Source organism: Poecilia mexicana, unplaced genomic scaffold (genome assembly GCF_051168715.1).
Source record: "Poecilia mexicana isolate PSO_F unplaced genomic scaffold, ASM5116871v1 scaffold_5, whole genome shotgun sequence".
Taxonomy (NCBI): domain Eukaryota; kingdom Metazoa; phylum Chordata; class Actinopteri; order Cyprinodontiformes; family Poeciliidae; genus Poecilia; species Poecilia mexicana.
In genome coordinates, this window is record NW_028263374.1 from 14037819 (window position 1) to 14049455 (window position 11637).

Here is an 11637-nt window from a genome sequence, read left to right on the forward strand (position 1 = left end):
TACATAGTAAAATTACTCAAGTACAAAGCACAGCATAGTAACAATATTGCTGAAAGTATGTATTTTTCCAAATAGTTATTGTAATAAGGAAATAATTGTAGCTGAGTAAAGGTAACTGGTTGGTACTCTGATATTAGCCTATCGGATTGCTCTGAGGGACGATGTCTGGGTTTCCATGTGGATCCTGAAGTGAGGTGAAGCATTTCCAACTTTGTTTGAACATTTTCTCAACACCTATCGCCTTTATAATAGCAATCTTCTGGCAGCACATCAGTCAGTTAATGTTATTCGACTCCATACTGAAAACTCTCCGTGTTTGCTGAGATGCATTTCCAGAACTATCCAAACAAACAGTTTCCCTCCGTATTGAACGCTTCAGTGCGTGGGGAAGATTTTACTCGTTTTCTGAGGATCACTTGTGAATTTGAGGGTTGGACGACGCCGCTGTGATGTCAGCAAACCGTCCCTGCAAGCAGCAACTCTATCGCAGCAGGAATCTGAGGAAAGGCGGAGGGAGGAGTCCCAGGAGGAAGAGGAGGACACTGGAAGAATTGTTCCTCTGAGTGACAGTCCTTTTAGGCTTATCTCCACTCATTCCTCTTCCAGCAAACCAGACGCAGGAGGAAAGAAGAATAAGTAGCTCTTTACTCCTTGTCTTTTCACATTCTCTTTCTTGTTGCAGCTCTTCTTTCGTTCTCAGTCCGTTCTGGTTTAATAGGAAGCATCCTTTCTCCCTCTGCCGTTCACAGTATTAATTACCGTCGGTACAATTAAAACTGTTCAGGTGGGCTCGGCTTGTAGACTACAAACATTTATTCATGACCGGCCAAATATGTTCTGGTGAAACATTTATGATTGGAGCTACTGAGTCAATACAGTCAATTTGAGATTATGGTTAGGAATCAAGGTGAGGCTTTCAAACTTATGAATATTGTGCTATTTCTCAAGCATGGTAGAGGAAGCATCATGCTGAGGGTCTGCCTGTCATTGAAGAAGGACTAGCTCCAGTTTCTTCAACCTGGTTTTGGAAAAGTGAAAGCAGGCTGACATGGACCTCAACCTTTATCAAAAATATATATAAACACTCGGTAACACTTTATTTGAAGGGGGGTGAATAAGACGGTCATGACACCATCATAAACATGACATAACATCTGTCATGAACATCAACAAGTCTTCATGAATATTTATGACTGTTGTCATAAAGCGTCATTCGGTAAATTATGACACTTTTAATACAAAGTTGACATTATTTAAAATGTCTTTATTATGACAACTTGACATTAACCAAGAAATCATTACTGATATAAATTTGTTATAAAAGTATTACTGATTGCACTTTAAAAATGAGGTAACTTTATGTTAGTAAAGGTAAAGTTTAAACAGTAATGATTTCCTGGTTAATCTCAAGTTTTCATAACAAAGACATTTTGAATAATGTCAACTTTGTATTAAAAGTGTCATAATTTACCGAATGACGCTTTATGACAACAGTCATAAATATTCATGAAGGCTTATTCATGTTTATGACAGGTGTTATGTCATGTTTATGAAAGTGTCATGACAGTCTTATTCAACCCCCTTCAAATAAAGTGTTACCAAACACTCTTGTTTTTATTGTTAGTTTATTTAATTTCTCTTTAGAATCAATAAAGTATTTTTGATTTGTATTTGAGATATCCAGTTTTAATTGGATATTTAAAACAAAGTATGGTGTTCCTCTGAAGTTTGTTAGGAGATATTGATATAAATAAGTTTTTGTTCAGTCTAATATCAGTGACTTGTGTGTATACACAGCTCTGGAAAAAACTTTATAGGCCAGTTAAAATGATCAGTTTCTCTGATTTTACTTTTCGTCTGTAAATGTTTGAGTAAAATGAACATTGTTCTTTTATTATATGAGCTGCTGACAACATGTCTGAACTTCCAGGCAAAAATTTTATATTTATTTTCAGAAAATGAGAAATGGTCAAAATAACAAAAAAGATGAAGTGCTTTCAGACCTCAAATAATGCAAAGAAAAGAAGTTCATATTCATTTAGAAAAAAAACAATACTGATGTTTTAATTCAGGAAGAGCTCAGAGATCAACATTTGGTGTAATAACCAGAAGGTTTTCAGTGGCGTTCAGTCCAGTGGTCTTTTCAGAGAAAGAAATTGAGATTGGTCATTTATGAGAAAACTGAACTGAGTCCAAACTTCTTCCCATGATTGCATGTTCCTCCTGTTGTGTTTGACTGCATAAATAAAACATGTCACCTTTGTTATCTTGCTGTGGTCACTGGAGACTGAAAGTGAGACTGAGACTGCATCCACGTTTTACATGATAATCATCACATGTTAACCTTTATGAATGACCCTGGACTCCCTACTCTCCTCTATGGTTTCCTATTAAACTCGTCTCCTCTTCCCCCCACCCCCCCTCCTCTTTCCAGAGATAAGACACAGCTGAGATGTTTCCCCCCCCTCAGCAACCCCGTCCTTTCTGCTGTTGACGTCCAGGTCAGCCAGGAGTCAAGGGTCACCGTCTGAGCTCCTGAATGTTTATAAATGGAAACCGGTCTCTGATGAGCACAGATAACAGATATTTATAAAGAAACGGAGAGTGGAGGTGGCTGGGTTATTGACAGAGCAGACTGCAGAGGAAGAACAGTTTGAGGCAGAAGAGCTGGAAAAGAATAATTAGCAGCTATTTTGGTGATAAATGGAGGCAACATTAATTACCAAATTAACCAGTGGGGATGCGGTTAGACTGCTAATGCGCTCTTTTAGCTTCAGTATGTGTCTTTTGACAAAATAATTTCCTCTAAAGTTGTTTTATTTTAGCAGCGCCTTTCTTTTTCTATACAATCCAACTCAAATCTTTCATTTTTTTCTTTTAAAGACAGATCCAACATTTACAGCAGATTTTTGATGACATAAACCAAGCTTTGCCATCTGACAAGCTGGATCACACTAATGAGCAAAGACACAGATAGAATCACCCCAAGCCCCCCTGAATGCTCTCAACACGTTCAGGCAAATATAATTAGCTATGATTAAAATGGACATTGTTTAATTAATACCCCTGCAGCCCATTCAGGCGGCTTTTTCCATTTCCGGTGCAGCTTATCTCCAAGCCTCCCATCAGCTGCAAATGTCTGTCAAGGTGTTTTGTTCTTTCCGCGTGTCGTCATAAATCACACTCATGACTGAGCCTCTGTGCGACACCCACTGCTGCAAATTAAGGTCTTTATTGCTCATAAATACATCTGAATAAATACAGAATTGTTCTATTGGGCTCGTACATTTTTTTTTTTAGATTCAAACAAAAGTGACTGTTTCATAAAATCCCCCCACAAAATGGTTCTGCTGAGTAATGTAGCTTTAATAAAATCAGTGTTGAAGTGATTCTAATTCTTTAAATAATACAAATTTAGTCATAATTTAGTTCACATGGAAGCTCGTGAATTCATTTTTGGGTTTTTTAGAGAAATGTGGTCATCATCCTTTCTATTTTCTCATCATTTTAGGCCTACTGAAACCAGATATTTACACACACTGCTTAAGATGATAGATAACTTTTCTAATTGTGTATCAGGTGGGATTCTCTATTTCAGGGGTGCCCAGGTCCAGTCCTTGAGAGCTCCCATCCTGAAACGTACAGGTAAATCGAATGACTGGCTCATTACCAGGCCTCTGCAGAGCTTAATGAACGCTGCTGAGGGAATTCAAATATTTGATTCGTGTTTTTTTTAGCATAGGAAATCGAAAAACATGAAGCAGTTTATAAGCTGAATTAGCCTGTTTCTAGAGATTTTTGATTTGGCTTTCAAGCAACTTCTCAGATTTTTTTCGCTGCACATTTTTCTACCACACTGTTAAGTTTTTTTTTCTGCACCCATAAACGCAAATTTCCTATTATTTCCTCAGCACATCGAAGAGGCCCATTAGCCGATCTGCCGACAAAACAGATTTAACATGCAAGCTCCTCTACGCCATAATGGAAAAATAGCTTTTAAGACGCCCATTGTTCTCCCATCATCGCCTGGTTGTTTGCATATCTTTTCCCGTCTCATTTACACAGAGAGAGAGAGAGAGAGAAAAAAAAAACATGCAAATTAGTGCTGGCACTTCAATACAGAAATGTATTGATGTAGTGTTTCCATACCATGGCGCACACACAACACAAACAACGGTCTGTTTTCAGTGGCGTTACCATCCTCCTTCCTCTTTACTTACTGATGGAGGGGTGGAGGGGGGGGCTTCGCTGACGGCTGAAGAATAACAGTCCATCATTACTCAGCTGGGCTCAGCAGAGTCCAGCACTTCAGGTCAGAGGTCACCTGCAGGAGCACCTTGAAGGAGATCACAGAGTTTTTCATATGTTGCCATGGATACAACTTTGTCTGTCAATCATACTCACACATACAGTGAGAGATAACAGACAGGCTAATTACTAAAAAAAAGTTATTTGCAAAAAAAAAAGGTTGTTTTTCCTTAACTCTGCATAATGAGTTTAATTGAAAATACTAAAATCTGAAAAAATGGAAACTACGATTATGAAAAAAATAAAGCATTTTCATCAGAAAATCTTTAGATAGCTTGTTGGAGATAATTGTCTTTTTTACATGTACTGTAATTTTTGTCTGGTGGTCTGTAACTTTTACCTCAGTCTTTTTGAAGCTTCAATGTCTTGTTGCACTTTTGGTTCATGTTGTTTACTCCTGTGAATAAAGAAGGGCCCTTTCTGAAAGGTAATTCAGTCGATCAAGTTTGTTTTGAACTTAAAATGATGAAACTCATTGTGCTTTACTGTCAAAAACGTCTGTTGCTCAGTCACAAAAAACAAATTTTTTTTTTTTATTCCTTTATTTAACCAGGTAAACCCCATTGAGATCTAGATCTCATTTTCAAGGGGGACCTGGGAAGAAGTCTGCAGTACACAGCAACCAATTAAAAGCATAAAGTGTCAGTTATTGTTGCTTGTATCTTATAATTAACGTTGGCTTTGGATCTTTGACCTCACCTTATAATCAAATTAAGTATGAGAATCCCTGCTGTGGGGTTTCCTTCCAGGATTGCTCCCATCCAGTTTGATGGGCTTATCTGTCCTGGAGAACCCACAGCATGACACTTCCACCACCATGGAACATGGTGGTGATGCTACATTTTGATCTCATGTCTCTCCCGAGTTTTGTGGGTCCCCTGCTTGTTGCAAACTTTAACTTAGGACTTCTTGTGGCTCTTAAATTAAGGTTTGCTTCTTTTTTCTTTTCCATACAGGCCAGATTTTTGGAGTGCATGAAAATGAAAACCTTTCTCTGTTTTTCTCTTGAACATGAAATTTGCCTATTTCTTGTTTCTCAAGATGATTCTTTCAGTAAATGTCCTGAAATATCTTGCCTATTGTAACTGTGCGCAGTACTTCCTCCTATTATTATATTATCTTTGACTTCACATTTTCACTTGTTCATTTAGAGAAATATTTTTATTTTACAAGTCGCATGACAAATAATTAAAAAAATTCTACAACAGGAGTATTTTGGGCAGTGTGGAGACATCAGGGTTGGCTTCAAATCAGCTTTACTACAACATCGCATACTAGGCTTTTGTTTTTGTTTGTAAACCAAATTAAAACTCGTTCTGTCCTATATCTGTTGTCTGTGAGTCATAGAGATGCAATCAACACAATAAAATGAAGTAAAATGAAATGAAATAAAACAAACTGCTTTATTTTGGAATAACTTAGGTCAAATATTCTGTGAAAACATCACAGAATATTTTCCCAACTTTCACCAAGTTTTGCTTACAAAATCTTAACTATTTCATGTATTTATTTCTATATTTTTAAGTACATTTTCAGAAAAAGTGGAGTCCCAAGTCGTTTTTCTTTAATCCTAAAAATATCCATCGCCGATGTCCTTCAGTAGAGCATGAAGTTTCGCTGTTGTGAAAGCAGGATATATCCTGCATTTGAGATGCTGTGCAGGCTCAAGACTCCTTCCAGTAATAACATTAAGAGCAAACAGCTATGCATTTGAAGGAAAGGCCTGCAGCTCTTCCCTTTCCAGGGTTCTGTTACTTCTGAGTGCTCTTCAGACTGAATAAATGAGGATTTAAAACTGTGGGGTCTCACAGTGAAGCTGCTGCTGGTGGGAGTCATGTGACGTCTGCGGGGTCACATGCAACTCGACTTACACTCTGGGTGACCTTGAAGAAGATGTCTAGGACACATCAACCAGTCAACTTGGGTCTTTGTGGTCTCTTTAAATGTCTTCAGGATGTGGACAGATGAACTCCAGAGCTGGATGTTTTTTGAACTTTAGTCATAAATGCGACTTTTAAAGCTCCTTCCAGAGGAGTCAGTGTGTAACCAGTCACGAATAACATCACATTTCACTGAGTGCCACCAGTAGGTCGAGGTCAAATACCGTTTCTTCACTTATTTGCTCTTTCTTAAGCCGATGTGACGCTATTAAAACACAAGCCTGCAGTGAAAAGATGGCAGCTCGATGGTGACTGTTTTATGATTTTGAATGTCTATTTATCAGCAGACAGTTTTACCCAAAGATGGCTTCAATTCAGAAAACCCAGTGCCGTCATTCAAGCTGCGTCGCTCGGGTATCTTGGAGGAGCAGAGTGAGTGATGGAGATTTATAGAGGATCTGACACAGCAGACATGTGTTGCCGCTGTTTATGTATGTATGCTCACCCTCTGCAATCTGTGTTTATGAAAACAGTGGCCTGCTGCCAATCAGATACGAGCTCTGGGGCTGGGACAAGGACAAGTCCTCTGAGGGAACAAACAGAGATGGAGAGACAGAAAACAATGAAGAAAAAAGAAAGGATGTCTTCATCCTTGAAATAAATAAAATCAGCTTAATGTAGGAAAAGTATTGTGTCATTACTGGTGTTGCGTACTTCATACAGGAATCCTCTTCTGCGTTTTTCTCTCTAGTTTTTTTCTTTTTTGTGTATTAGCTTAATTGAGGTGGTTGACATGTCCTGAAAGGTTATTAGCACTCACATTGTCTATATTTTCATACTGTGCCTGTCAAAAGTATCAATGCAGTGATATGCCTACAATGTATTATTCTGGGATTTTATGAATTAGGCATTGCATAAAATATTTGTTAGTTCAATGTGCTGAATTTGTTTCCAGAAAAATTTGGCACTGTTGATCTGGAGATGTCAGAGTAAAAACAAACTTCACTCCACACAGATTATTTTATTTATTTTTTTAAAGAAAAACATGTGTCCTTCCCCTTCACAGTTTTGCAGCACTTTGTAAAATCCCCCAAAAATATTCTGAAGTTTGGTGGTTGTTACATCACAACATGTGTAAAATGTAAGAGTGCTTTTGTCTTTGGCAACGATCAACGGATCTTTTCTACTCAAAGTTAAGAGCCTAATGTTTCCCTTCAGGATGTCATAAATTAAATTATTCTTTTCTAAGATTATTTGGTAAAAAATCCTGTATTAAGTTCGCTAAAAACATTGTGTTTACTAAAACCTTAATGTTTCCACATCCTGCAGGTTTTCCTGCGATGACACCCTCACACATGTGCTCCAAGTTTATTTCAGCTGTCCTTGATCTGTTTTGGCATATCAAAGACTAGCAGAAGGGAAAAAAAAAAAAAAAAACAAAAAAAAAAAAAAAACGCTTCCCCAAAGTTCACATTTCAAATATTTTAATTATTTGGTGCAGCTTTCATTTATTTTTCTAATAATCCCCTGAGGTGGTTGGAAGATTGTTTACTGTCTTTGATTTGCAGTCCTGCAGCTTTTACTTCAAGCGTTAATTAACCTCCAAATGAAGAAATCCTAGCAGACAGAGACGTATGCCTCCTCACTCGACGAGCGCAGAAGTGAGCAGGCATGCAAGCTGGAACAACGGAAGGGAGTTTTTTCATCCTGATTCTTCTTCCATCTTTCTCGTACACATACCAGACGTAATGCAAGTCTTCCTCCTCGTTCCTTTTGTGCAACAAAGCCTGACTCAATCTCGGCTGACTCGATCTACAGATTCTTTGAACTTCTGTCGGAGCTATCTGTTTCTGACTCAGAGCCGGTTTTTCTCCCCACCTTTCTTTCTGTCAGTGTCTCTCCTCTGCTTTTTTTATTTCCTCCCCTCTCCTATGTGTTATTTCCTTGTGGGGTTTTTTGTTAATTTCCTACATAGCCGGCGAAACATTCCATTATTTTGATATATATGCTCTCATTAGCTGTTCAGTTTAATTAAATGAGCCCATTCATATGAAAATGGGAAGCTGATAGTGATTTCCCTCCCTGGCAACTATCTCTAACCTTACACAGCAACTCTTAATTAGAAACCTGCTTGATTGACGCAAAGCATGCATCATTCTCACTCATACACACATGCATGCCTAAGCATTTTGGGAAACAATATGACTCACTTTTTATTTAAGTCATTTAAAAAAACAACAACATACATTTCATCTTTTTTTAAGGTATTTGATTTGCTGAGTTTCTAATTGCTTTTACAGTTGGATGTATTTATGTACATCATCCTTATTTACCAGACAGAAGCCTCTTTACATCCATCATTGAAGTGGATCTAAACATCTAAAATCACAGACTTTTCGGAGAGCCTCATTTTTATTTTAACCTTTCTTTGCTCCAACATTTTCTCATTTTGCCAAATCTGTGATTATGACGGGACTGAAAAGACTTACATCAGACTTTTCTATCACCGTCTGCTTCATTGTGTATGCCTGTCTGCTCCATAGCTGCCTCAGGATTGCATATTAATCATCAGGTGTGTGTACATAACAGCGTTTCATAGATGCCCACAGCAGTTTGGAAACAACAGAGGAGCATAGAGCATTCATGGGTGACAGCAAACGGGAGATGCATGCCCTGATAACAAAAAACAGGGCGTCCCGTTCTCTTTTTTTCAATCTGACTTCACAGCTGCTCATTTCAGAATAATAATAATAATAAAAAAATACTGTTTATCATGTTACAGCTTTGAAGCAGGTTTAACTGAAGTTATAAAAACGTGTGGAAAAATAAAGCAATTTAAAACCCCAAGAACATTAATGGAGGGTGCTGTAGATAAATGGGCTTTGACATTTACCCAAGAACTTATTTTCATAAGAAAAAAAAGGTATTTTGTCTTATTATTAATCAAACGTTCACGTAAAACACAACAAATAAACCATTAAATAAGAGTATTTAGACATCAGTCGTAGTTTGGTTCTTCAGATGAAAGGGACTCGTATTTAAACAGCTAACCTGGCATTCTTTTGCTCAGACTGTGAGGATGGTGAAATTTAATGGAGGATGGGGGTTTGAGAAGCGGTCTACCCTGATGTCAGGGCCTAAGGCTTAAGAGTAGTTTCCCATGGAAATGAGCCATTATAACCAAGGATTTATTTATTTTTCTTTGTCTTCTTTTCCTTGTGTGCAGAAGTCAGACAGGCCGTTAGGGAACGATCTGAGGGACAGGTCAGACGGCCCTGACGGAAGCCCGGCCCATTTGGTAAATTTCATAAATGGGGCTGCTGCGCCAGTTAGCGTGGTTGTTTTATTTCATCAGCAATATCTGGAGGGGGTTGGGTGTCGTATTTGCTTCCGATCTGCCCAGACGGCTAAAAAGAGTAACCAGATCCCTATGTGACATTGTTAGGGTGAGCTCCAGAGTTGCAGCACTGAAATCACTGATCCCGTCTCTATTCTGCTTTGGTTTTCTATCTCTACTTTGCACAACTTTATCTGGACCCAAAGCATGCATGTGCAGGCTGGTTTTAAGCAGGTCATTTGATTGCACTGGAATATGATAATTAAACCCTGGGTTAGTGTATTGAACACACTTTTGCTGCAAACTTCAAAGTTCTCCTGTTCTGCACCTTCTTGAACTATATTCTCCTCTGCGGTGCAATTAATACAGAAACAGCCAGGACATGTCTTTGATGTACAGAATGTCCTGATTCAAAGTTAAAAGTAATTATTCAAAAATATACATCATTGGTGATGGTCCCCAATATACAGAGAGATGTGACTGTGCTTCCTTTCTGTAAAAAACAGTTTTATTTACATTCACCTCAGACTGTATGGATACAGTGTTACTATGCAGTCATATTCTTTAATTTTACTATTAAGTTCTGTAATGACAGCAGCTAAATAAAATGCTTTTTCTGTGTCAATTTTTAGCACTTTTAATAAATTGGATGGTTGATTTTAACCCTTTGTGAACTCATCATATGGAAAGGGTTAGCTGACCGGCTCACTCATCTGGATGTAGTTTTGACTTATGGAAGAATCCCGAGTTATTCATTCATTTTCTTTGTTGAGCTATGTTTTCCCCCCTCTTCACATTTCTAATAAACTGAAAACCACACACAAATATAGACATGGTGGTTCTGTTTACTTTCTTTTTTTTTGTTTTAAAGGAAGGCTCTGAATGACTCTTCCTCCTCGTTTTTTTTCCTGGCTGATGGCAGTGTTAGTTTTAATAAAACTATTTTAAGAACTTTGCATTTTCTTTTTTTTTTTTTAACAATGCCACCCTTGTGAATATGTTATCAGCCCTAGAGCAAAATTGGCCGGTTATTCACACTATGTCTTTGTTGTGAATGTTTTGTTTTGGTATCCGTCTCTAGGAAACGTACGCAGGTATCTAAAATAAGTATAATTTATACAAGTTTAAAGGAAAAGTAAGATTAAACAGGTAGGTTTGATTATTTTAGGTTGAGTTTCATAGACAGGAATGTCCTTGATGCGAGAAGTTGGAAGTCATTGAGGAGTCCCATGTTCAGAACCAACATGGCTGTCACAACATGGTGAAAGCTAAAGGTATAAACAATTTCTTAGTAATTATGATGGTTTGTATCTCCATAAAACAGTGACACTCATCTGCTGCTTCTGTACGGCTTCTTCGTGACAACGTTCCTTTATTGTTTGAGTGCCTAAAATAAGGTGAACTATATAATTACAACTTGAATTGCAAAAAGCAGTTAGCACAACAATAATTAGCAAATCCCAGCGATATTCATCGGTTTAAGCTCGACCAGCAGATAACCACCACCACCAGCATCAGTTCTAGAAATGAAGATAAATATCCTCCAAATAATCAAGCTAACAACTAATCAAATTAGCTGAAAATCTAAAGTGGATTTCAGCCATCTTAAATCAAAAGAAATCTTAAAAAAAAACATAGTTGTACTTAATTTAAACTTCTGTTAGAAAACACTCATTCCAAAATTACATCTGAATGACATTGTGTTATATTTACAGAGAAGTTGTTGGCTATTTTCAGTTTGACATGTACCTTATCAAGAAAGTTGTGACACTAATGTAGTCACTAAAAGAAAATATTAGATGTAATCAGGCAGAAGACATATCTGATTCAAAAGTAATGCTGTTAAAAATAACACATTTGCATCAACTTCTATGAAATTTGATTTTATAGTGGTAGAAATCTGCTTTGGCACTTTCACAGTTCTCACTGTTTGACTTTCTGGTCAGATGTAATCTTTGCTCAAATTTAAATGGCTGCTGATAACTCCACAGAACAAACCAGATTAGAGTTTTGCAAAACAACAACAAAAAAGAAGTTTCTTAAACCCCTTCCTTTGTTCTTTTGCAATTTTATTTATTTTCACTTCTGAAGCAACTTTCAGATATCAGCTTA